This window comes from Tenrec ecaudatus, unplaced genomic scaffold (genome assembly GCF_050624435.1).
Source record: "Tenrec ecaudatus isolate mTenEca1 unplaced genomic scaffold, mTenEca1.hap1 Scaffold_230, whole genome shotgun sequence".
NCBI lineage: Eukaryota > Metazoa > Chordata > Mammalia > Afrosoricida > Tenrecidae > Tenrec > Tenrec ecaudatus.
Genome location: NW_027458508.1, coordinates 344,791 through 372,596, shown reverse-complemented (window position 1 = coordinate 372,596; position 27,806 = coordinate 344,791). Strand labels below are relative to the sequence as shown.

Sequence of the window (27,806 nt, the reverse complement as noted above, 5' to 3'; positions counted from 1 at the left end):
TTCCCTCAGTTAGCATTTCACATACCCTATTTGCTTGATATGGCCCCAAAATTTGGTGGGAGTTACAAAGACATGAATAGAAAAGCCATTCCAAGTAATTTCACTTCAACACAGCTGCCCTCACACCCTCCACCACTACAGGAACTCTTTCAAGGAAAAGCAGCTTGCCTCCCTGTAACACCTCTCCCTTATGGAAAGGTGAGAAACTTACCATTGCGTCATTGCTTGCGTTATATAGCTATTAAACCACTGGCCTGAATCTTTTAGGAAAACAGTCGATTGCAGAAGGAGATCTTTGAAGTTGTGGAAAAGTAGTCAGATTCAGAGAAGCTGGTGCTGAAACTGCAGAATGACCTTGAGTTTGTGCTGAAGGACAAGGCAAGTGCTTCTGCTTATTCTGAGTCTTTCAACTAGAATCATGGTCAGTAGTGTGGGCCATGTCTTGAAAATGATACTTGGGTGATAGAACTTTGGTTTTTTTCCTTACAAAAATCCTGTAATGGAGAGAAATCTATATAATATCTTTTTCTTTCCCCTTTTCATGACAAGTCACTGTGACCTAGTGCTACCCCGCGTAGTATGGCCTCTGTACTGATAAAGCCAGGACCCACTAATAGTACTTGGGATTAGCCAGAGAGGCCAAAGGAGCACTTAGAGCGTGGTGCCATCATATGTCATCTACCCTAAGGACGTTGCTGGGAAGGGAGAAGTTGCACCAGAGACAAGGCAGAAGTGCATCCCAGCCACCACAGGCTCCGGGTCCTAAGAAAACGCTGTTGGTGGCAAGACCTTTTAAACAAGTTTGAAAGTAGGTAGACTGGATGCTTTTTTCTAGAGCTACTGGAAAGTAGAAGTTAGATTCCCAGAAGGAAAGTGAGGAGGTGGCCCCAGGAACCTGGCCCAAGAGGACCTGCCTTACCATTCTCTGTATTGTTGCTTTCTTTCTGGGTCTGACATCAGCTGGAACCAGATGGCACTGCACTCTTCTCTCAAGAACAGTTCATGGCGATCCTGAAGGAGTATGAATTCAAGTGCAGGGTATGTGCCAGGGAAGTTTGGGGGGCTGGGCCGGGGGGGTTCCCTCACCATCCTCAGCTCTACTGCACTCACTCTTTTGACTGCTGTGAGCAGTCACATATTAATCTTGTATTGGGTCTTACATGCCAGCATTTTGGTTGTTGGTACCCAAACCTTCACCTTTGCTCATTCCCATCCTCTTCCCCAACCATTTCTACACTGGGGCAGGGTCAAAGCTTATGGGGAACTTAGGGTTTTCTCTAAAAAGCATGACCCTCTGGCTGCATCAGCAGGTCTCTAGACCTCTTGTGCAAAAAAGTCCAAAGAACTCTACTTCTTGTCTCATTGTACCTGCTAAGAGGGTGGTGTTCAACCATTAGAATGGACAGAACTGTAGGTGACCAGTGTCTGTGTAGCTCAACCTAGCTGATGGCTATGAGAGTGGCTGAGGTTTGAGCAGGCCATGTTCAGGCCCTCCTTTTGGAGGTTGAAAGAGGAGACCACTGAGAGTATCTTCTTGAAGAGACCGGGCTTCTACGTTTAGCCTTGATTCTGCTGAAAAGCCTCTAATTTGATGACGTCTACTTGCTGCGTGTGGAAGGTCAACTTGATATCTAAAAGTGGCCTCATGTTATAGCCACAAGAATGTCCCAAGAAACCAGGCCCAGTGCTCCAGACTTGACGGCTGCTATTCTTCTACTGTATATCTTTCTTTAAAAACAAAGTTGTTGTGTGGGTGTTTTTTAATCATTTTATTGGGGGCTCTTACAACTCTTGTTACAATCTATACATCAATTGTATCTGACATATCCGTACATATATTCTGTCTTTCTTTTATAGACATTTACTTTCCATGGAGCCCTTGGGATCAGCTCCTCTTTTTTTCTCTCCCTTCTCCTCCCCCAACCCCAATCCTCGTGGCCCCTTGATACATTGTAGATTGTTAATTATTTTCAAATCTTACTCCGACCGCCATCTCCCTTCCCTTCTAGTTTCTGTTGTTCTCCCCCCTGACTGGGGGTACGGGATTATATGCTATTCATTGCTATTGGTGTCTCCTCTCTCCCCACTTCGCCCCCTTCCCCCTACCCTTTTGTTGTCTCTATTCCCATTCCTGTTCCTGGTTCCATGTGTCGTGAGTTTTATCTCTTGCCTATGCCTATGCGCATGCTCCCGTCTAGTCTAGATTGGGAAGCGGCACTGAGGTCGTGATAGCGGGGAGTGAGAAGCTGTTGAACTCATTGGAGTACAGTCCTTCATAGTACTGTGCAATTACCCTTTTGATTTTATTAGGGTTCATTGTAATGTCCCTTGTTTCATTCCTCATCCTTGCTATTGAAATTTGTTCCTTCCTTTCTTTGGTTAGGTTTTCCATGGTCTTTTGATTCTGTTAATCCTTTCAAAGAACCAGCTTTTAGCTGCATTTCTTTTTTCCATAATTTTCTTGTTTTCCCTTTCATGAATCTCAGCCCTTTTTATTTTTCTTTTGCAATTTGTAGGATTATTCTGCTGACTGCTCTAATTGGTGTAAGTTTTGTGTCAGCACATCAATCATACGTCTCTTTCTTTTTCATGTGCTTACATATTACTATCAGACTTTCTCTGATAGCGGCCTTTGCTGTCTCAAAGGTTTTGGTAACTGTATTCTCATTGGTTTCTAGAAATTTTCTAATTTCATATCTTTCTGAGCCAGTAACCACTCCTTTTGCAAAAGAGAGTTATTTTTCTTACAATTTTTTCCCTTGTTTTCTTCATCATCCTTCTGTCGATTTTCAGCCTTATGTTATAGTGGTCGGAGAGAGAAGTCGGTATGGTCTCTTTATGTTTGAATTTACACAGATTCAACTTATGTCCCAGCATGTGGTCTATCTTTGAGTATGTGCCATGGGGGGCTTAAAAAGAATATGAGGGTGTTTTTGCATTTTGGTGGAGCGTTCTGAAAATATCTATCAGGTCAAGTCATTTAATCATAATGTTTAGATCTGTTGCCTCCTTGTTAAGCTTCTTTCCTTGTGATCTTTCTCAGAGAATGGTGTATTAAGGTCACCTACTATAATTGTTAGCCTGTGATTTCTTTTATCATCTTTTGGAGTGTTTGATAAATTTTGTGGACGTCGCGTTGAACATGAATATATTTATTATGTTCACTGGTTCTTCATCTACTGTTCCCTTGAACATTATATAGTGCCCCTACCCCTTATGTCTTGTTATGGCTTGTACCTTGGGAACTATTTTTACAATCTGAGGTTAGGATTGCAACCTTTGCTTTTTTTTGAATGGCCGTTTTCTTGGTATATTTTTCTTCAGCCTATTTTTGTCTGTAATCATAAGATGTGTATCCTATAGGTAGCAGCCCAAGGGGTTGTGTTTTCTAAGTCAGGCTGCTAACCTCTGCCTTTTATTGGCTGAGTTCTGTCCATTGTTATTCAGGGTTATTATATCCAGCTGTGGACTCTGTGATGTCATCTTGTACCTTTTGTGTTGAATGTTTTCCTACCTCCCTTTCTTATCAGTGTGTTGTCCATTTGTGTGTGGTTCATTCTGCCTTTCTTTGCCACTGTTATCTTGGGGGCTGTTTACTCTTTGTTTACATCTGGGTGGAGTTGTTTTATGTGGCAGTCTCTTGTTTTTGTTTGGTGAGTGATGTTTTTCTGCCCATACCGGTTAGATAAGGATCTTTTGTAGGGCTAGTTTCTTTTATCGTAGTCTTTGAGTTTTTCCTGTCTGGGAAGACTCTAACTTCTCCATCTATCTTGATAATTTGGCTGGATAGAGTATTCTTGGGTTTGTGTTATTTTCTTCAATTTCTCCTCTTCACAGTGTCCGCTGATTGGTCTCAACAGACTCTTGTTTGAGTTCCTTTATAGGTAACTGTTTCTATTTTCCCTAGCTGCTCTTATGAGTCTGTCCTTTTCCTCTAAGTTGGATAGAATAGCTGTTATATGCCTTGGTGATTTCTTCTTGGGAATTCAGTCCAGCTGGTGTTATTTTGGCCTCCTGAATAGTTGCCTAGTTTTCATTTATTAATCTGGAGAAGTTTTCCCCTAAGAATTTCTACACTATTTATTATGCCATTGACTCTTTTGTTGTGCCTTGTTCAGGTAGTTCAATTATTCAGATGTTGTTCTTCATAGCATCAAACATGGCTCTCAGCTTTTCTTCAGTTTCTTTGATTATCTTGGCTAACTGCCTTTCCCATTTGCTGAAGTCTGCCTGTTTATCCTCTAGGCCACTGGTGCAATTCTCTGCCTCATCAAGTCTTTTGGAGAAGTCTGTGAATTCACTACTGGATTTGGTTATCTTGTCCCTGAGGTCTTTTATTTCCCTTTGGTGCGTGGCCTTTATCTCCTCTATCATTTCATCCTTTTTTTATATTGCTTCCCTCATATTCTGTATAACTCCAAGCAGAAATCCTGAAGATTGCTTTCTGTTTGCAGATCAATGTCTGCTTCTACTATACATGTCATTATGTTCAGGACTTCTGGCATTGCCTTTTGTTTCTCCTGTTTTTTCATTGAGGTTTTTGTGGCTGGTTGCTGTTTGTGTTGTGTTGTTTTAGAAGAGCCTGGTGCCATTTTTCAGAAAGTCAACAAGCACTGGTCTCCTACTTTGGAAAACTCATTGGAGTGCGTCATTGAACTTCCTGCAGCTAAATGTACTAGGTCAGGCTACCACTTTTTCCTCCTGTGGTTTTACTCCTTACCTAGCCAACCCGTATCCTGTTATTTAGAGGTTACGTTGGATGGTCCTCTCATGGGACTCTGGTTGGGTGATTGTGGACTGGGGAGGATGACACTGCACTGGATGATCTTACAGGAAGCCATGGTGGTGTGGCCCACAGCGGCTTGGAACACCTCAGGGGAAGTGCGGGGGTGCTTCCTGCAGCGGGATTGCCACATAGTGTTGATGGGTGTGCCCACTTTAGTGTAGAGCACTGCAGATAACAGACGGAATTGTTCTAGTAGCAAGATCTCCCATATAGGTCACACAGATGCTCCCACAGCAGTATGGCACACTGGAGAGGGCTCACACAGAGCTGTCTTAAGTTGTGTAAAGCACGGCAGCAAGTAGGAGGAAGTTCCCTCAGCCATGTGGGACCACAGAGGACGGGGAGGGGCCCAGGGACCCTCCCAGCCACATGGTGCACCGTGGAGGGTGGTTGGGATTTCCATCATCTGCTTACAGGGCTTTGGAGGGTTGATGGGAGTTCTCCTAGATGTTTTAAGGGGAGATTCCCCCATTTGAGGTGTGGCAGAAGACAGGCAAGATTTCCCCAGCTGCTTGTAAGGCTACAGAGGGCAAGTGGGCAGGAGCTGCCCCAGCTGAGTGGAGGATGGATGCAGTTGCTCTAGGCAAAGAGCAGTGACCTGGAGCCCAGCAGTGACATGTGAAAGGAAAGACAAGAAAGAAAAAAGACCAGGTGGTGGGTACCGAGGCCAATTAGACTGTGGAAGAAGGGAGAGAGAAATAACAGCCCCAGTCACCTGACTGTGGGGCTGGAGGGGTTTAAACCCTGCTGAAAGGCAGCAGTAAGCTGTGGTTGTGTTGAAGTTAAGCCTTTGTGCTGGCCAAGAGAGCTCAGATCCAGCCGAGACTGTGGCAGGGGAAAGGCTAAGCCATAGCCAACCTCTACAGTAGTAGCCCAAACCCCACAGCTCTTCAAGACCTAGTGTCTGCTCATCTTTAAGATGCTCTGCCTGTGACCCAGAAGAGTGATATTTCCCTCTCAGTGACTCTCCTCCACTGATTTCTGCAGAGTCCCTCTGGAATGCTACTCCATCACCATCTTGCCACACAGACCTATTCATCTTTTTCTTATTGAAGTGTTTCAATTACGTATATCATTGCCAAAATCTTTTTCCTAATCTGTAGATAACATTTTTACTTTTTTGATGAAGTTTTTGTTTTACTTTTCTTAAGTCCCAGACTTCAATTTTGTCTTCTGTTACGTGTGCATCCTTCATTAATATTTGACATTTTGTGTATCCCCTGCAATAGGACTCTTAAGTTTGTCCATGTTTTCTCATTGATTTTCTGGTATTTATTTTTAGATATTTGATCCATATTATATGTTTTTGTGGGGGTGTGGGGCATTAGTCTTATTTAATTATTCTGCAAGTCGAAATCCAATTTTTCCTGCACCATTTGTTAAAGAGACTCATCTTTATGTGGTTATTGTAAATGGTATTGATTCCTTGTTTTCTTTTCCGGAGTTATCTTTGTTAGTATGCAAGAATCCTGTTGATTATTATATGTCAATTTTGTTTCCTGCCATGTTGCCAAATCTTTTTATATTTTCTAGCAATATTTTTGTTGAGCCTTTGGTGCCTTCTATGTATAGAATCAGATCATCTGCAAATAGTGACAGTTTTACTTCTTTGCCCATTTGGATTTTTGAAACTTCTTTTTGTGTCCTGATAGCTCTGGCTAACTTCCAGTACAATGTTGAATAAGAGTGTTAATAAGGAGCATTGTTGTGTATTTCCATCTGAAAGAGGAATGAGTGCTTTCAGTTTCTCCCTATTGAGTAAGATGCTGGCAGTTGGTTTTTCATATATGTCCCTGATTTCATTGAGAATTTCCCTTCGAATCCTATTTTTTAGTATTTGTATCTAGAATGGCTGTTAGATATTATCAAATACCTTTTCTGAATCAATTGAAATGCTCATGTGGTTGTTTTTCTTTTTTATATGGTAGATCACATTCATTATTTTTCTCATTTCAAACCATCTTTGCATCCCTGGAACCAATCTCACCTGCTGTGGTTCTTTTGCTTAGCTTTTTGATAGATTGTTGGATTCTGTTGGCCAGGATTTTGAGATTTTGCCCCTATATTCATAAGGGATATTGGTTTACAGTTTTGTTTTGTTTGAAATATTTATTTATGTTGACAAATAAATGAAATTTTGTCTTAAAGCATGGTGCAGCATGGGTAACAATGTTCACTCACGGTACTCACATGTGGGTGTATCTGCATGTGGGCGGACCCACCTAGAGACAGATAGAGGAGCGGTGTCTTGGTTCCTAAGAACATTGGTAACACAGAAAAATATGAGAAAAAAGACAAAAAGGATGGTAATAGAAATAAATTAATAAAAATATCTATTAAAGGCAACAAAAGAGAGACAATGGGAAGAAAACATAAAATTTAAATTTACAAGACATATTTTTGTTTTAAATTCTATACCATTGGCTAAATTAACTACACTATCAATAAAATTGCCTTATGCCCAAGGGGATGATTGATAATGTTCTCTAACAGAAAATAACAATTATATCTCTGAGGTGAACCAGAGCCAGATGAACCATAAATATGTGAATGGATTTTGAGCTTGCACTTAATTCTAGCCTCAATCTAAGTACAATTAGTTCTTATGAAATGGCCTTATTTGATGCTCGTCCTCATGAAGAAATCACTCAAGACATGAATGCTATAGGAAAGTGTAATGAAGAAACTAGATGGTGCCCACCTATCAGAAAAAAATAGCCTCTGGGGTCTTAAAAGCTGGTCTTAAACAGCCATCTAAGTGAGGGATCAACTAAGTCCATGTGGAAGAAGCACACCAGCCTGTAACATCCTAGGATTTTAACTCATGAAATTCAAATCTGAAGGAGGGAATGATATCAGCTTCAATTATGAACACCTGGTTTTAAGGTTGTGGATAACATTTGCAAGCTCTGGGGAATCCTCTCTGACCAGAGCCATGGGATGTGAACAGCCCTGTTATCAGACAGATAACATTGTAAAATTGGTTATTACAGATGTATTTAAGTTAAAATTTATACATCTCCCTTTTGACTCATTTTAAATATATTCCAGTTCTTTTAACCTCTGCTTTCTTTTCTAGAGCTTTTTTAATCTGTTTTCTTTGTTATTGTTGTTAGGCTTTTAAAAATACATTTTTCTGTATATGAAATCCAGGATAACTAAATCTATATAGACAATGGTTTTGGGGGCTATGGCAGGGGAGGTTGGGGGAAATAACATGAATACAATAAAGAAAAAATGTTCTAAAATTGATTGTGGTGATAATGATTATTACAATTTATCTTAATATAATTGAGCTATTGTATGACATGTGAGTCATATGCCAATAAAAGTGTTTTTGTAAATGAATTAAAACAATTTTTCCAAGCTGTTCTCAGCCTGCTAATTGTTTCTGTCTTGGAAATTTCAACGACAATATGTTCCAGTGTTTTCTTTTGGGATCTGTGGTGTTTTGGGTTCTCTCTGCTTCCTGGAGAATTATTTTATCCTCCTCTGTTCTGTTAAGGAAGTATTATTCCGGAATTTCTTATATGGATAGAATCCCACTTCATTCTTATGTTTTCTTCAGATTCTTTTGTTCTTTTAGCTGATTGTATCACTCATAAATTGGAGTTAAGAGATATGCCTTCAAACTCACCAATTCAGCTTTCCATTTCTTCAATTCTCTTACTCTGTTCTTCTAAATTGTTGCCTAATTCTCTTATCTTAATATTTTCTGCATTTCTTTTTAGAGGTTTTTGTTGAAGATATCTAGCTTTTCTATTCTGACCATTGTTCTCGCAAACTCTTTGTTGAAAGTACATGACAACATTTTTCTGAATTCAATTTATGATAGTTTCAGAGCCTGTTCTTTTTAAGAAAATTCCTTGAGATCTGAGTGTTGTTCATTTGTTAATCCTTCTTCTGATGAATCAGGAGTGACTGCTGCCACTGCAGCATCGTGGCCGGGTATTACGGTTGGGAGGGCTGCTAGATTTTGTGGGAGTCGATGACTTTGTTGAGTAGTGCCAGAAATGAATAATAGAAGAGGGACGGGGGAGGGAAAAAAGGCTTTGGGCAGTAAAAGGCTGTACTAAGAAAAGTTGGGAGGGGGAGGAACACTGTACTTGAGTGTATTCTTCCCTAAGGCCAAGAGCTTCTTAACATAGTCCGTCAAAGCACAGGCAATCTTCAGGAAAACCATCATGGTGCCAAGTTTGTCCTTGGGATAGCCTAGGCTGGTCCTTTGGGACCTATGCTCCGGGAACTGTGCAGGCCAGCTTGCTTGGAGAGCTGGAAGCCACATGGGACCTGCGTGCTTATTACACGTGAAGCTTTGGACCCTGCTCACAATGATAGTCTTTGAGGAGTGGAGCTGGGTTGCTGTAGCCAGCAGTGCAGAATGGAGCTACAGATGGGTAGCAGGAGACCACTGGGCGCCTCTTCAGTGGACCTGCTCTTTCCTTCCCTTCTCTGCTTGCTCCCACAGTCTCTGATATATGGAAGCCTCCTTTTACTTCACTTTCAAGCCATTGTCTGAGATCACAGGCCACCTGTCTTTTCTTAGGGCCTAGTCTATCCTGGTTGTTACATAAGGATCTACCTGTGTGTATGTGTTCAGTTGGACATGTTCTAGTCCCCTTTCTTTAATATTTTTAAAAGTTTCTATAGAACTGGTGTCAGCACTTCTGAATTTTTTATGAAATATCCCAGTGAAGCCATCTTGCCATTGACTTTTCTTTTTATATATATTTTTGGCCTTTTTTGAAGGGGTGGAGCAGGGGGTTAATCACATTCTGAATTGCTTATTTCATAATTACTCTGCTTAAACCTATTTCTATTCATATTAGTTTAGGTATGTCGTATATTTTCAGGAATTTGTCCCATTCATCTGCACTTTCAAATCTGTTGCAGTTCTTTTTCATAGTGTTATGATTCTTTATTCAATGAATATGTTGTGTTGTCTCCAGATTCATTTCTTTTGATTATTTGCCCTCCACCCCCCCCCCCTCCCCAGTATATCCAGTAGTTTGTTTCAGTGATCCTTTTCAAAGAACCAACTTCTGGTTTGATTGATTTTTTTCTGTTGTTTAACTGTATTCTATTGCATTTCTTTCTCACTGGTATTTATTATTCATTTCAGCTAGTATCTTTGGCCTCTTGCTCTTCCTTTCCTTTTTGTTCAAGTTTTCATTTAAACAATTGATTTTCATCCATCTTTTTAAATATGGGCATGTATTGCTATGAATTTCCCTCTGAGAATGGTTTGTGCTGTGTCCCAAAGGATTTGGTATGTTGTGCTTTCCTTTATATTTGATACCAAGTATATTTTTATTTCACTTTTAATTTCTTACATAGAGAAATTGTTTTCTAGTCGTACAATATTTAATTTTGGTATAATAATAATTATTCATTTTTATTCTTCCTGTGATTGATTTCTTACTTCATACCATTATGGTCAGAAAGTATGCTTTGTATGATTTTAATGTTTTAAAACTTGAGATTTGTGGCCTAATCTGTAGTTGGTTCTGGAAAAATTATCCTGTGAAAATGTCTGCTGATGATGGATGGAGTGTTCTAAGTTAAATTGGCTTATGATTTTCTTTATGTTCTTAATGTCCTTATTGATTCACTTTTTAAATGTTCTGTCGAGAACTGAAATTGAAGGTTTCAAATCTACAAATATTAATAGCGGCACTGTAATTTTTTTTCTTTGATATTAGTGTTTGTGTCATGTTTTTGGACAGGTTAGGTGAATATATGCTAATAATTGTTGTATCTTCTTGAAGTATTAGCCCTTTTATTATGTAATAGCCTTTATCAGTATGACCACACTCCTTTTTTTGGGTGCTGGTTGCACGGAACATTTTTTCCATCCTTTATTTTCAGTCAGTTTGTGTCCTAATGTGAATGTGTGTTTTGTGTAGGTAACAAAAGATGAATCATGTTTTTTATCCAGTCTATCACTCTGCCTTTTGTGTCAATATTTTGGCTATTTACATTTTCTTCATTCTTTTAGCTAATTGGGTTTTGAGTTTCTTTTATCTGGTTTCTCTTTTTATCAATTTTCCTGTTATTTTTTGTATTTAGCATCTTTTGTTATGAGCTTTAATTCCTCTTTACATATTCTCTTAGTGGTTACTACAAATATTATACTATACAACATGCAATTACAGTAACATTTAGCATGCAATCAACAATGAATGTGAAATATTAAGTATTCCTGGTTTACTGTTCCCTCTCCTTTTTCTGTTGGTGAACCTCCAGTGACAGTAATGTACACCCTACATCCAGTAGTCGTAATATGTACTTATTTTCTGAGATCTCTGTCTGACTCCTTCCTCCCCCTTTGTGTACATTTGAGTGTTTGATTAATGTTCTTTCCTTTCCATTTAGAAAACTTCCTTAAGTACATGTAGGGCTGGTCTGGTATTGCCAAATTCCCAAGGCTTCTGGTTATTTGGGACTCTTCTTCCCTGTTTCAAAGAAATGCCTTGACTTAGTGCTTTTCTGTTGTTTCCTTTTTAATTAAAGTAGGGCGATGCCATCTATCGGTTGGCGTGTGTCACATATTGGTATAAGGAGCCCTGGTGGTGCAGATTGGTGTGATACTGCTAACCACAAGTCAGCAATTCACATCCATCTTTCTCTGTAGGGGAAAGATCAAGCTATTGCTCCCATAAACATGTATGCTCTCAGAACTCTAGGGTAAAAAAAGAAACCAAGAAACCATGGGGAGCAGTTTTACTCTTCCCATAGGGACACGAACAGTCAGAATCAACTTGAAGGCAGTGGGTTTTTACCTGTTGTTATGGAATTAAAGAATTTCCGATTTATTACCAAAGGTTTATAATTCATTACTGTGCTTAGATTTCTGGTGTTCAAATTGTGCCAGACAGGTCAACCTATCTGCTAAGTTTTTGCACTGCACTATCATTGTTTTGGTTGTTTTATTACGTGGTTCCTGAGATACTCCAGATTTACCTTGTACATTGCTGCCATTTACCCCAGAATCTGCCATTTCTCCAATGACTGCCGGTTCATTTGACAAGAGAATGATTCTTGAGGTCGATTAGGTTACCAGATGGGCTCATTGCTACAGGGATATCCTTGCTTGTTGGCTGAACTCAGTGTCTTACACTCATTCTACAGAAGGAGAAATAGCATGACCTTTCCCCCTGCGTAGCGCCCATTCTTTTCCAAATTTTAGCGTAAAGTTTCACTGTAATTTACAATGCATATTGCAAAGCACAACAACCATGCTTCTTCCCTTTGTCGCTGAATTTTCCTCCAATTTAGCTATCATTTTAACTTTCTCTTTCTCTCAGCTGGTAATCTTTGTTTTCTCGATGAGGCTGCCCTTGGCAAATATAAGATTTTAGTCAGATCGCTTTCAGTGGCAGTTTTTACTGCTATTGTGGACACTACAATGGATTTATCAAATGTTCTTTCTCTTTAAGCATCATTTCAGCTTTTTCTTTTTTTTCCCAACTGTCCATCTTGATTTTCCTGGTGAGGCTGCCTTTGATAAAAGGAAATATAAGATGGTAACCCGCTATCTTTGGTTTGATACTTTTTTCTGCTGTGTATTTTGCTGGACACCATAATGGCTTTCTGTGGCCTCTGTAAGAAACCCAGAGTCCTTTGTTCTTAATGCTGTGATAGACCTTAGTGGACTTGCTACTTCACAAGACTTTCCCCAGATTCCTTATCACCTTCAACATCCACAGCCACCCACTTAAGCAAGTGATAACTTAAAAACAGTAGTCTGACTTCCATCCTTCCAGAGAGCCACCAAGTAGACGTGCTAAGGCCCTGCTGCTCCAGCTCAGGCTCCACACATCTCTACCAGTTGTAATGGACTATGCTCCTAGGTTTTGTGTTACTAAATCTCAAGACAGAGAGACTTCGACTCGTTGTATATCAGGCATCAGCTTTCTCACACTGCTGAGTGGTAGGGATGTGTCTAAAGGAGTCCTAGTGGTACTTAGTGGCTATGTTTGGGTGCTGTTAAAATCTAGGTCAGTCGTTCAAACCCATCAGCCAGTCTGTGGGAGCGAGATGAAGCCGTCTGTTCCTGTAAAGATTTTCCACCTCAAAAACCGAAAGAAGTAGTTCTCTGCCCTATATGGTCGTTGTGAGTCAGAATCAACTTGTTATCAGCAGTGGACATTTTCAGAATACCTATTTGGAATATAAGAAGAACCACACAAGAAGCAGGCCACCAGATAAATATGACTGTGGATGCTGCTTCCAAGATCCGTGCTGCCCAGTGGAAAGGGAAATGAGCTGCAAGTGCACACAGTTGACGCATCCCACTGCCGACTGCGAGGCTGGCAGTTTGAGTCCACCCACATTGAAAGGGATATTGAAAGAAAGACCTGGTGATCTACTTCTGAAAAATCACCATTGAAAACCCTGTGAAGCACAGTTCTACCCTGACACCCATGGGATTGGTAGTACTACTCAACCGGGTGCCTAGCAAGACACCATTCTTTGTGGGATTTTTCCTATTTTAATTACCATCCATTGCTTTTTATTTTTTTAATCATTTTACTGAGGGCTCGTACAACATTTATCACAATCCATACGTACATCCATTGTGTCAAGCACATTTGTACATTTCTTGCCATCATCATTCTCAAAATATTTCTTTCTGCTTGAGCCCTTGGTATCAGCTCCTCCTTTTTCCCCTCCCTCCTAACCCTTCTCCCTCATGAATCCTTGATAAATTTATAAATTATTATTATTTTGCCATGTCTTACACTGTCCAGCATCTTCCTTCACCCACATTTCTGTTGTCTGTCCCCCAGGGGGTGGTTATATGTAGATCCTTGTGATCAGTTCCTGCTTTCTACCCCTCCGTCCCTCCACCCTCCCTGTTTCGCCGCTCTCACCACTGGTCCTGAGAGGGTCATCTGTCCTGGATTGCCTCTGTTTCCAGTTCCTGTGTGTACCAGTATACATCCTTTGGTCTAGCTGGATTTGTAAGGTAGAATTGGGATGATGATAGTGGGGAGGAGGAAGCATTGAAACTAGAGTAAAGTTGTATGTTTCATCATTGCTACACAGCACCTTGACTTGCTCATCTCCTCCCTGCGACCCTTCTGTGAGGGGATCTCCACTTGCCTACAGATGGGCTTTGGATCCCCACTCTGCACTGCCCCTCATTCACAGTGATAATAATATTTTTGTTCTTTGATGCCTGATACCTGAACCCATCAACATCTCATGATCACACAGGGTAGTGTGCTTCTTCCATGTGGGATTTATTGCTTCTCAGCTAAATGGCCTCTTTATTTTTAAGCCATTAAGACCCTAGGTGCTATATCTTTTGATAGCCAGGCACTACCAGCTTTCTTCACCACATTTGCTTACGCACCTGTGTTGTCTTCAGCGATCGTGTTGGGAAGGTGAGCCTTATGGAATGCCAGTTTAATAGAACAAGTGTTCTTGCATTGAGGGAGTACTTGAGTAGAGGCCCAATGTCCATCTGCTACGTTAATACTATAAATATATGCACATAGATCGATTATTTAACCATTGTCATATATAAATATGTTTGCATATGTACATGCCTGTATTTAGACCTCTATAAATGTCCTTTGCCTTCTAGTTCTTTCCTCTATTTCCTTTTACTTTTATCTTGTCCCACTATCATGCTCAGCCTTCATTTGGGTTTCAGTAATTCCTCTCAGTTACATTACCCTTGAACGAGCCCTACCAGGCCTTTTACACCCTCCTCATCACTGATTTTGGATCACTTGTTATTCCATTGTCCCTGGGATTTATTAACACCACTTCCTTTCCCCCACCTCTCCCTCTACTATGTCCCCTGGAACCTTCGGTCCTGTTGTTTTCTCCTCCAGATTGTTTATCCAGACTCTTTTATCTAGACAGACCTGCAGAGATAATACTATGCACAAACCAAGACAGAGCAAAACAAAGCAACAAACAAGAAAATAGTTCAAGGTCTATTGACATTTAGGAGTGTTTTCTGGTGGAGTCTGATGGAGTGCCACACCATGGCCCCAAAGTCTATTTTTGGTATTCCCTCGAGACGTCCTTGCTCTGCTCCCCTTGCTGTTCTGTTGCACGCCTTTAGTGTTTTGCCTCGGTGTGGTGGGGTCTGATCAGGCATAATTCCCTCACTGTGTATCCAGTGTTGTCCCCTATAGGGCTATGGGCCAGTGAGGGATGTCATGTCTCATAGTGGGGTTGACCATATGGACCTCTCTAGCTATTGGCTGCTCTGAGCAGGGATATCATCTTCAAGTCTTGGTGGGCCAGGATGTGCTCCACTCTCTCTTCCTCCCCCCTCATTTGCTCCTGTGTGCTCTGATCAGACATGTCCCTCTCCCTGAGCTGTAGCTTCAGTGCTGCCCCTAAGGTAAATTCTTCAGGGGGCAGGGGTGGTTGTCCACATAGTTGGGATTGGGGCCTGTCTCTCAGACCCCTCTACTGGTTCCCTGCTTCATGCCAGTATGTTGCATTCACATCTTAGAGCACCGCTTTGTAGTCTGGTCCCTCTTTCCCTGAGAAGATATGAATAATACACTCCCCTTGGGGGAGTTAGTGCCCTGTTCCCCAACTACTCATTTGTTTTTGTTTTTTCTCTCTTTCCCCTTCCTTTTTAGTTGTCTACCATATGTATTCCTGGATTTGGTCTGGTCCCTGCCATACTCCCTGAACCTGAACCCAGGAATGTTTATATACAATAGTTTTTTCCCTAAGCCCGTTTTGCACTTTTTTTTTTTAAGCTTTCCTCATCAGACTCATATAGTACTTCTCATTTTCTGCTTGGCTTACTTCGCTTAGTATAATTTCCTCCAATTCTTTCCAATGTGCTTCATGCATTCATCATTACTTTTTTTCTTATTTTTTTAATCATTTTATTGGGGGCTCATAGAATTCTTATCACAATATATTCTTGATCCATTGTGTCAAGAACATATGTACATTTGTTGCCATCATCATCCTCAAAACATTTGCCTTCTATTTGAGCCCTTAATATCTGCTGCTTATTTTCCCCCTCCCTCCCCACTGTCCCCTACCTCATGAACCCTTCATCATTAATAAATTATGATTATTTTGTCATATACTACACTGTCCGATGTCTCCCACCGCCTTCTTCTCAACTGTCCCTCCCCCAGGGAGGAGACTATATGTAGATTCTTGTAATCAGTTCCCCCTATCCACCCCACATTCTCTCCATCCTCCAGGCATCGCCACTCTCACCACTGGTCCTGAATGAGTCATCTGTCCTGGATTCCCTGTGTTTCCAGTTGCTATCTGTACCAATGTACATCCTCTGGTCTAGCCAGATTTGTAAGGTAGAATTGGGATCATGATAGTGGAGGAGAGGAAGTATTTAAGAACTAGAGGAAAGTTATATGTTTCATCGCTGCTACCCTGCACTCTGACTGGTTCATCTCTTCCCCACAACCCTTCACTAAGGGGTGTCCGATTGGCTACCAATGGGTTTTGAGTCTCCACTCTGCACTCACCCACATTTTCAATGATATGATCTTTTGTTCCTTGATGCTTGAAACCTGATCCCTTCGACAGCTCGTGGTCACACAGGCTGGTGTGTTTCTTCCATGTGGGCTTTATTGCTTTTGAGCTAGATGGCCACTTGTTTATCTTAGAACCTTTAAGAACACAGACGCTATATCTTTTGATAGCTGGGCACCATCACTTTTCTTCACTACATTTGCTTACACACACGTTTGTCTTCATTGATCGTATCAGGGAGGTGGGCACCCATTGATATGATTTTTAGTTCTTTCATGTCTGATAACCAGTCCCTTCTGCACCTTGTGGTCAGACAGGCTGTGTGCTTCTTCCATGTTGGCTTTGATGCTTCTCAGCTAGATGGCCGCTTGTTTATCTTCAACGCTTTAAGATCCCAGACGCTTTGATAGCCACGTACCATCAGCCTTCTTCACCACATTTGCTTATGCACACATTTTTCTTCAGCAATCATGTCGGGAATGTATGCATCCTGGAATGCCAATTTAATAGAACAAAGTGTTCTTGCATTGAGTAAGTGGAGGCCTAATTGTTTTATTAGGAGTTCACACAACTCTTATCACAATTCATACATACATCAGTTGTGTAGAGCACATTTGTACATTCATTGCCCTCATCATTCTCAAAACATTTCCTCTCCACTTAAGCCCTTGGCATCAGGTCCTCATTTTGTCCCCTCCATCCCCGCTTCCCCCTCCCTCATGAAACCTGGATAATTTATAAATTATTATTTTGTCATATCTTGCCTTGTCCGACATCTCCCTTCACCCACTTTTCTGTTGTCCACCCCCTAGTAACAAGGTCAAATGCAGATCATTGAAATCGATTCCTCCCTTCCAACCTACTCTCCCTCTACGCTTCTAGTAGTGCCACTCTCACCACTGGACCTGAAGAGATCATCCACCCTGGATTCCCTATGTTTCTGGTTCCTATCTGCACCAGTGTACATCCTCTGGTCTAGCCAGACTTGCAAGGTAGAAATCAGATCATGATAGTGCAGAAGGATGAAGCATTTAGGAACTAGAGGAAAGTTGTATTTTTCATTGTTGCTACATCACACCTTGACTGGCTCGCCTCCTCCCCTACACCCCTCTGCAAGGGGATTCCGGTGACTGACAAATGGGTTTTGGATCTCCAGTCTGCACCCCGCCCCCCCACCTCATTCACTATGGTAAGATTTTTTGTTCTGATGATGCCTGATACCTGATCCATTCAACACCTTGTGATCGCACAGGATGATGTGGTTCTTCCATGTGGGCTTTGTTGCTTCTGAGCTAAGTGGCTGCTTGTTTGCCTTTAAGACACCAGACGCTATACCTTTTGATATCCGGGCACCATCAGCTTTCTTTGCCACATTTGCTTATGCACCCATTTGTCTTCAGCGATCATATCATGGAGGCAAGCACAAAATGTTATGATTTTTTGTTCTTTGATGCCTGATAACTGATCCCTTTGGCACCTTGTGATCACACAAGCTGGTGTGCGTCTTCCATGTGGGCTTTGTTGCTTCAGAGCTAGATGACCACTTGTTTATCTTCAATCCTTTAAGACCCCAGACGTTATATCTTTTGATAGCCGGGCACCATCAGCTTTATTCACCACATTTGCTTATGCACCCGCTTTGTCTTCAGCAGTTGCGTTGAAAAGGTCAGCATCACAGAATGTCAATTTAATAGAAGAAAGTATTCTTGCATTAAGGGAGTACTTGAGTGGAGGCCCAATGTCCTTCTGCTACCTTAATACTAAACGTATAAATATATGCACATAGATCTATTTACCCATCCTCATATATAAATATATTTGCATATATACATGTCTTTATCTAAACCTCTATAAATGCCCTTTGTCTCCTAGCTCTTTCCTCTATTTCCCTTGACTTTCCTTCTGTCCCACTATCATGCTCAGTCCCGACCAGGGTTTCAGCAAATCCTCTTTGTTACATTACCCTTGATCATGCCCTACCAGGCCTCCCAGACCCTCCTCACCACTGATTTAGATCACTTGTTCCCTTGTCCCTGGGTTTGTTAACACCACTACCTTTTCCCCCACCTCTCCTATGTCCCTCCTGAACTGTCGGTCCTGTTGTTTTATCCTCCAGATTGTTCATCCAGCCTATCTTATTTAGAAAGACCAGCGGAGATAATAACATGCACAAAAACAAGACATAAAAATACCAAGGAACAATATACAACCAACCAACAACAATAAATCAATGACAAAAAAAAGCACAAGAAAGAAAAGTTTGTAGTTAGTTCAAGGATTGTGTGTTGGCCTTTAGGAGTGTTTTCCAGTTCAATCAATTGGGGTACCACACCCTAGCCCCAAAGTCCACCTTCATCATTCCCTGAGGACCTCGCCGTTCCATTCCCTTGCTATTCTGTTGCACCCCCTTAGTGTTTTGCCTCGGTGTGGCAGGATCAGATCAGGCGTAGTTCCCACACTGTGTCTCCAGTGTTGTCCCCGGTAGAGCTATGGGTCAGTGAGGGACGTCATGTCTCATAGTGGGGCTGGCCATGTGGTCCTCTCTGTGGACTGGCTGCTCTAATCGGGATAATCGTCCTCAAGACCTGGTGGGCCAGGATGTGCTCCACTTTCTCCTCCTCCCCCTTCATCATCACCCATGTGCTCCCATCAGATATGTCCCTCTCCTGGAGCTGCAGATTCAATGCCGTCTTTTGAAATAAGTTCTTCTGGTGGGAGGGCCAGGCGTCCTCTTAGTATTTGTCATCACTGCTTTTTAGTGATGTGTAGTAATCCATTGTATGTATATACCACTGTTTTTTAATCCAATCATTTGTTGGTGGAAATTTGGGTTGTTTCCAACTCCTTGCATTCGGATTTGTACCCTTGTGGAACTGCTGTTCAGGTCCTTTGCCCACCTCCTCGGTGGGCAATTAGTTTTTTTCTCTTTGGAAACTAGCAGAGTATTGTAGATTTTAGTAATAAGGCCTTTGTCTGATGTGTCAGGCTAAAGATGTTTTCCCAGTCCGTGGGCTCTCTTATTACTCTCTTGGTGAATTATTTTGATGTACACAGATGTTTTATCTTCAGTGTATCCCACATGTCAATTTGTGACTCATGTGCATTTGTGTCCTTCCCTGTTTCTGCTATCCCATGTATTCCCAGTGCCAAAATTCTCAGATTGGTCCCAGTTCCCTTATTGATGGACCTAATAGTTTGCAGTTTTACCTCAAGGTCTGTGATTTACCTTGAGTTTATTCTTGTGCATGGAGTCAGATAAGGGTCATGCTTCATTTTTCTGCAGGTAGATATCCATTTTTTCCAACACCGCTTGTTAAAGAGGGTACCTGCTTTTGATATTTTGGGGGCTTTATCAAAAGTGAGTTGTCTGTATGCTGATGATTTTATTTCTGGGTTTTCAGTTCTTTTCCAGTAGTCTAAGTATCTGTCATTATACCAATACCTCCCAGTTTTGACCATGATGGCATTATAATATATGCTAAAGTCAGGTAAAGCAAGCCCTCCCACTGTGTCCTTCTTAGGGAGTCTCTGCTAATTCTGGGCTTCTTCCCTCTCCATATGAATTTGGTAATCAGTTTTTCCATTTCTTTCAAGAAAGATGAGGGTAATTCTCTCAGGATTGCATTAAAGTTATATAGTGCCTAGGAGAGAACTGACATCTTTACTATATTGAGTCTTCTGATCGACAAAAATGGGATATTCTCCCATTTGTTGAATCACTCTTGGTTTCTTGTAATAGTGTTCCATAGTTTTCCTCATATAAATCTTTTGTTCTTTTAGTCTGCTATTTCCCTAGATATTTTAATTTGTGCTTGGCTATTGTGATGGGTACCACCTTTTTGACCTCCTCTTCTGTTATTTTAGCTGATATGTACAGCAGTCCAGTGGACTTCTGTTTGTTGATCTTGTATCCTGCCACTCTGCCCCTTTTGGATCTTTTGGGATTTTCCATTTATAAAATCATGTCATCTACATATAACGATAGTTTTACCTCTTCCTTCCCCAGACGAATACCTTTGATGTCTCTCCTTTGCCTTATGCTGCGAGCTAAAACCTCCAGTACGATGTTAAATAAGAGTGGGGACAAGGGGCATCCTTGTCTGGACCCTTTTTCTGTGGAATTGTGTTCCTCTTTTCTGCATTGACTACCATGTTGGCTGTTGGTTCTTCATATATAGCTTGTATTGTCTTGAGGAATTGTCCTTCCATTCCTATCTCCTGACGTGTCTTAAAAAGGAATTGGTGTTGGATGTTGTCGAATGCTTTTTCCACATCTATCAATATTATCATGTGGTTCTTAGAGTTTTTCATGTCAATGTGGCACATGATACTAATGGTCTTTCGTATGTTGAACTATCCCTGGTATGAATCTTGCTTGGTCATGGTGAATTACCATATATACTCGTGTATAAGCTGAATTTTTCAGCACAAAAAATGTGCTGAAAAACTGGGGTTTAACTTATACGAGGTGTAATATCTCACAGGTGATTGTCGTTCCTCCGCTGTTCATTCAAAGCCCCACTGATACTGCAGGGCTTTGAATGTTTGTTACTCACATCTAACCAATCAGAGCCATCCTATGACGTGGAAGGCTCCAATTTGCAGAAGCACCCATAGTGATTCACTTACGCTGGCAGCTGAACTGGTCAGGATGTGTCCGTGGCTGCGCTCCGTCTCTCCCCTCTGGTCTCTGTGTTAGTTCACATCCTGCATTTCCCACCCTAGGCTTATACTCAAGTCATCAGTTTTTCTAGTTTCCCAGGTAATAACTAGGTACCTAGGCTTATACTCAGGTCGGCTTATATTCAAGTATATATGGTATTCGTTTTATATACATTTGTATTCTATTGGCAAGTATTTTGTTAACAATTTTTGCATCTGTGTTCATTAAGAATATTGGTCTGTAGTTCTCAATTCTTGTAGGATTCCTGCCCTGTTTGGGTATCATATTTATACTTGCTTCAAGAGGTTGCCGTCTTTTCTATGTTCTGGAAGATTTTGTGTAGGATTGGTGTCATTTCTTCCCTAAATGCTTGGTAGAATTGTCCTGTGAAGCCATCTGGTCCAGGGAATTTGGGGTTGGTAATCCCTTGATATCCTTGTCTATTTCTTCTATTGCTATGGGTCTATTGACATTCTTGATGTTCCTCTGGGAAATTCGAGGGAGGGATTGTTTTTCAAAATTTGACCATGTCTTCCAAGTTGTTGAATTCATTGGAATACAGTCCTTCGTAATACTCTTTAATTATCATTTTGAATTCATTAGAGTCTGTTGTAATGTCCCCTCTTTCATCCCTCATTCTTGCTATTGAAATTTGTTCCCGTCTTTCTTTGGTTAGGTTTACCCACGATATGTTGATTCTGTTTATCTTTTCAAAGAACCAACTTTTAGCAGCATTAATTTTTTCTATAGTTTTCTTATTTTCCCTCTCCTAAATCTCAGCCCTGATTTTTATTATTTCTTTTCTTTTGCTATTAGCACGATTGTGCTGTTGACTCAGCCCTAGTTGCTGTAAATTTTGTGCCAGCATATCAATCATATGGCTTTCTTCCTTTCTCAGGTGTGCATGTATTGCTATGAAACTTCCTCTGATAACTGCCTTTGCTGTGTCCCATAAGTTTTGGTACGTCTTATTCTCATTCTCATTGGTTTCTAGAAATTTCCTAATTTCATCTATGATCTGAGCCAGTACACACTCCTTTTTCAGTAGAGAGTTATTCATCCTCCAATTGTTTGCCTTGTTTTATTCATCTTCCTTTTGCTAATTTCCAGCCTTATGGCACAGTGGTCAGTGAGAGAAGTCTATATGATATCAATGTGCTTAAATTTATGCAGATTTGACTTATGCCCCAGCATGTCGTCTATCTTCGAATATGTGCTATGTGGGCTTGAAAAGAATGTGAAATATTTTGTATTTTCATGAAAAGCTCTGTAAATATATATCAGGTCAAATTGACTAATTGTAGTGTTTAGATCTCTGGCCTCCTTGAGTTTCTTTCCCTGTGATATTTCTTTCTCAGAGAGTGGTGTATTGAAGTCACCTACTATAATTGTTGAGGCTGTGACTTCCTTTTTCATATTTTGAAGCATTTGTTTGACGTATTCAGCAGGTCTGTCATTTGGGGAATATGTTTACAATGCTTAGTGGTTCTTTGCCTACTGTTCCCTCGAGCATTATATAGCGTTCCTCATCTCTTTTTATGGTTTGCACTTTGAGGTCAGTTTTATCCAAGATTATGATTGCAACCCTTGGTTTTTTTTTAATTGCTGTTTCTTTGGTATGTTTTTCTCCAGCATTTGATTCTCAGCCTAGTTTTGTTTGTAGTCTTGACATGTGTCTCCTGTTGGCAGCAGATTGATTAGTTGTATTTCTAAACTAGTCTAAACTAGTCTGCTAGCCTCAGTCTTTTAATGCCTGAGTTTAGTTCATAGATATTCAGGGGTATTATTTCCATCCGTGGACTCTGTGATGTCATCTTACACCTTTTGTGTTGGGTGTTTTCCCACCTCCCTTTCTTTTTAATGTAGTGTGTGTGTGTGTGTGTGTGTGTGTTTCATTCTTGACTTCTTTTCACCCTTAATCCAATGCTATCTTGGGGGCTGTTTTCTCTTTGTTTCCCTCTGGGTGAGGTTGTTCTCTGTGGCAGTCTCTTACTTATGCTTGGTGAGTGCTGTTCTTCTGCCTATACTGGATCGACAAGGATCCAGGCTGGGTTTCTTCTAATGTATTCTTTGAGTTTTTCCTTCTCTAACAAGACAATTACTTCTTCATCTATCTTGATCAGTAATTTGGCTGTGTAGAGTATTCTTGGGTTTGCATTATTTTCCTTCAATTTTTGCAATGTTGCTCAACAACTCTCTCCTCTTCTTCATAGTGTTCTCTGATACCCTGTTTCCCCGAAAATAAGACAGTGTCTTATATTAATTTTTGCTCCCAAAGATGCACTAGGTCTTATTTTCAGGGGATATCTTATTTTCCATGGAGAAGAATGTGGTACACGTTTATTGTTTTATTAAAAGAGACCTCGTACTACCTGTCTGCTCTGACTGCGCTGCAGCCAATAGTGAGCTGCGTGGTGGTGCCCACCACTATGATCCAGAGTCCAGAGTTACGGTAGCTTCGAGGGTGCTGATTTTTGGGGAGGTCTTATTTTTGGGAGATGCCTTATATTTCAGCCCGAGGCAAAACTGTAAGTAGGTCTTATTTTGGGGGGATGTCTGACTTTTGGGGAAACATGATAGGTCTGAGCATATTCTTATTTGGGAAACTATGTGATTGCTTGTTTTTCCCTAGCTCTTCTCATGATTTTCTCCTTTTCCTCAAAGTTGGATAGTAAGTATGATGTGCCTTGATTTCTTCTTGGGTTTCAATCTGACTGGTGTTCTTTCAGCTTCCTGAATGGTTGCCAGGTTTGCATTCATTAAGCTCGGGAAGTTTTCCTCCAAGAATTTCCTCTCTGTTGCAGTTGACTTCTTTGTGGTGTCTTCCTCTGGTAATCCAATAATTCTAATGTTGTTCCACTTCATAGCATCAGACCTAGCTTTTAGGTTCTCTTCAGCTTCACTAATGATCTTATTAGATTTTTGTTCGCATTTAAAGTCTCCTTGGCTGTCCTCTAGGTCACTGGTGCAATTATCTGCCTCCTCCAGTCGATTCTCGAGGTCTGCGTGTCTGCTACTAGTTTTTGTTATCTCTTCCCTGATCTCTTGTATTTCCCTTTGGTGTATGGACTTAATCTCCTCTTTCATTTCATCTTTTTTCTGTATTGCTTTTCTCATATCCTGTATTACTGCAAGAAGTATTCTGAAAAATTCTTTATGTGGCAGATAAATATCTGCTTCTTCTATGCATGTCGTTCGGTTCAGGGCATCTCTGCCATTGAAGTTTGTTTCTCATGTTTTTTTGTTGAGGTCATTGGGCCTGATTGCTGTTTGTTTTAGAGGAGCCAGGTGCCATTTTTCAGGGAGTCAAAGAGCACTGGCTCTCTCTGGGAGACTCGTAGGAAAGCTTCTTCGAACTGCTACAGCTAATTTCACTATGGAATTAGCCAACCACTTTATCCTCCTGTGGCTTCACTCTTTCCCTAGTCAACAAGTTGGATGGGCCTCTCCGGAGATGCTGGTTGGGTTGTTGTGGTTCCACGAGGATGGTGCTTTACTGGGTGATCTCACAAGAATCCATGATGGTGTGGCCCATGACGGCTTGGGTTGCCACAGGTGGCATGCAAAGGTGCCCGCTGCAACAAGAGTGTCACAGAAATCTGGTTGGTTGCCTGCTTTGGTATAGAGCACCGTGAATGGTGGGCGGAATTTCCCTGATCAGGTAGATCACTGCATAGGTTAGGCAGAGGTTCCCACTGCTCCGTGGAAAGCTGGTGAGTGTTTGATAAGCTTTCTTAGTCTGTGAGGCACTACAGCAGGCGGGAGGAAGCTCCCTCAGTAACGTGGGACCACAGAGGATGGATAGGAGCTCCCCAAGGCACACAGGCAGGATTTCCCCCAAAGAAGGGGTGCCGAATTTCTCCAGCCATGTCTTAAGCACTACAGAGGACCGGCAGGTGGGCTTTTCCAGGGAAGAAGTTGGGCAGGATATCCCCTGTTGGAGTGTGGGTGGGCTTTCCCAGCTTCCGGTTATGCTGCAGAGGGAGGAGCTCGCCCAGCAGGGTTGAGTGCAGGCATTAATGCCCTAGGCTAAGGGTAGTGGTCAGGATGTTGGCAGTGCTGTGTGAGAGAAAGGGGAAGAGAAAAAGAGAAGGAAAAAAACAGCCCACTGAGACAGGGGGATAGGGGGGAATAGAGAGAAGAGAGGGAAACTGAAGCATCAATATAAATGAACCTGATCCTTGACCATGGGGCTGGAGGGGTTTAATCCCTGCCCTGAGATGGTGTCAAACTGTGGCTGTGTTGAGATAAAGCCCCTGTGTTGCCTACAAATGATCCTGGCTCCAGCCAAGACAGTGGCCGGGCCAAGGTAAGGTGACCAGATTTTAACATTGGTATAGCGGGACACCATTGATAAAACTCATATCCTGGTGAAATTGCCACATGGCAGCCGAAAACCGTACATACCCTCACTTGTTGTCCATTCTTTCCAAAAATTGGGACTTTTTAAAAACACCATAGACACGAGAAAAAATGTTTAAAAAGCGGTACGTCTGGCCACCTTAGGCTAAGGTCAAACCCTAGCTGGCCTCCATTGTGGTAAGCCAAAAGACCCAGCTCCTTAAAACCTATTGGATCTCTGCCTACTTATCTTTCTGATGCTCCTTCTGTGACCTGGTGGTGTGGAATTTCCCTCTTAGTGACTCTCCTGCACAGATTTCTGTGGAGTTCCTCTGCTATGTGTTACTCAGTCGCCATCTTCCTGGAAGTCTCTACCATCCATTTCTTAACAGATTTTTGTGAGAACTTTTTTTTCTCTCCCACTTAAAATTAATATACTTTTCCCCTCAAGAGACTGTAATTTACCTTTGTAAATTACAGAAAAATGGCTTCAAAAATTCATGGAAAATTCCTTTACCTTTTAATCCTATTTCCATGAGTTATTTGTGGCTCACTCATACATGTTATTCCAGTTACTATGGCTCCATAAGAAATTATCGCCAACACTTAATGGCTTAAAATAGCAATTAAATATGCTCATAGATTTTATATTTTGTGGGAAAGAACTCAGACATAGCATAACAAACATGTTTCTTCTCTGCCCTATGATGCCAGGGCCTCAGCTACACACCTTACTGGCTAGACCAGAAATGTCTGAAAGCTCGCTTACCATGTGGCTGCCTGATGGGCCAGTTTGGGCTTCTTCACAGTTCAATGTCTAGTGTCCCTCCAGAGTACGTTTCCTAAAGGAGAAACCAGGTAGAATCATACTCCTATAGTCCCTGGGAGCACTGCTGCCGTATTCATTAGGTCTGAAGAGTCCCAAGTCCCCCATCCCCAGGTGCACAAAAGGGAAAGTGACCACACACCTCACATTCCTTCACGAAGGGATCTAGGGTCCCTGAGTAAACCGCATGGAGTGCATAGCTGACCTCTGGCTACATCAAGGAGAAGAATCCTACGTAGCTCCATGAATCAAGGCTGATTGCCACGAAATAGAGATCAGGCATGCCTCCACCCTCCATCATTCTTTACCCTTTTCTGATAGTAACTGTTTCTTCCACAGCATTCTACTTTTGTGCTGTGTTCTATAATCCATTGCACTGGTCGCACAGAGCTCACAGGCAATACTCACAATTAAGGGAGCTTTTTAGAGAACTTAATGGGTTACTACAAGCCAAGATCAGAAAACACTAAGGATACAGTCATTGGTCCACAGTATCATCTCGCCTCAATCAAGTCTTTCTCTAGTCCTTAGTCTCTGTGTTGCTCTTCAATTCTGTCTCGTGTCTCCTTGCCTCAGCCTCTGACTTTGCCTTGTTCTTTCAGTCTGTCCAGTAATTTCTGTTTCACAGCCTCTGGTTCCTCTTGTCTTTAGACAGAGATCTCATTTGTTCTCCACTGGTAGTTCTTTATCCCTTAAGTTCATGGGATTCCTCTCTGTTCCTGTTCTAAGATAACACATCCCTATGGCCAGGGAAGTGGCAACGAAAATGAACCAGTCCACTCTGTTTTGTGTTAGACATGCCCTATTTGCAAAGTCCCACCTAATCATCAATGGGAATCACAAAGACCTAGACAGAAGAGCCATGCCAAGAGACTTCACACCACGATAGTCCCACAGACAGGCACTTCTTGCCTTCTTACCCTTAAATCTACAAGTGAGAGCTGTGTCTTGGGAGATTCGCCTCTAAACCCTGGCAACCAAGTGTGCTTTTTACAGTGCATTTCCTCAACTCCTGTGCAGACAGACCACTGCAGCCAGGTGCAGATTCAGGGCAGCCTCCCAGCATTGCCTGTCTGTCCTGCAGCCCCCACTCTATGTGCCTCATTGGGCCTCAGCCATCCATGTGGCCCTTCTGCTCTGCTGGGTGGCATTTTGTTTTAAGATGATGGCAACGCCTTGACAGTCAAAGCTGCAGAACCCTCTGGAGAAAGGACACCAGTGAGTTGCTTTTCTTGCCCACACCCCATCACTGTGGTGGACTTGCACACATTCCTGTTGAGTCAGGTGTTGGTGATCTGCATTTCTCCTCCACATTCACTTCACTTTAAAAAAAAAATTTAGCCCCTGCTATGATTCTAGTGATAGAAGGCGATGTAGGATTTAAGAAAGCTGAATTATCCCTGTCATGTTTAACTCACTGCATAGTTGGAAACTTATAGTTTGAATGTTACATGTTTGCTGTCAGGAATTGAATTTCCTTTCCACTGGGCATCCTGCAGACCCTGCGGTGCTGCATTGCTCCTTGGGCCTTGCTGTGTAGCATGGGGATTGCAGGGCCATCTCTACTCTGCTTATAGGACCTGCAGGACCGCAATGATGAGTTGCAGGCTGCGCTGGAAGGCCTACAGACATGGATGCACAAGACACAGAGTAGCCCATCTAGTTTCCGGCCAGATGGATGCCTGCCCCCAGCAGAT

The 27,806-nt window shown here is 41.7% G+C and overlaps 1 long non-coding RNA gene across 1 annotated transcript; it reads left to right on the top strand.

Moving 5' to 3' along the window:
- Window positions 1–315: 315 nt before the first annotated feature.
- LOC142436354 (uncharacterized) lies at window positions 316–27,806 on the top strand. The gene is made up of 3 exons (XR_012781899.1): window positions 316–378; window positions 961–1,038; window positions 27,687–27,806. It is a non-coding gene; the product is annotated as an uncharacterized LOC142436354 (long non-coding RNA).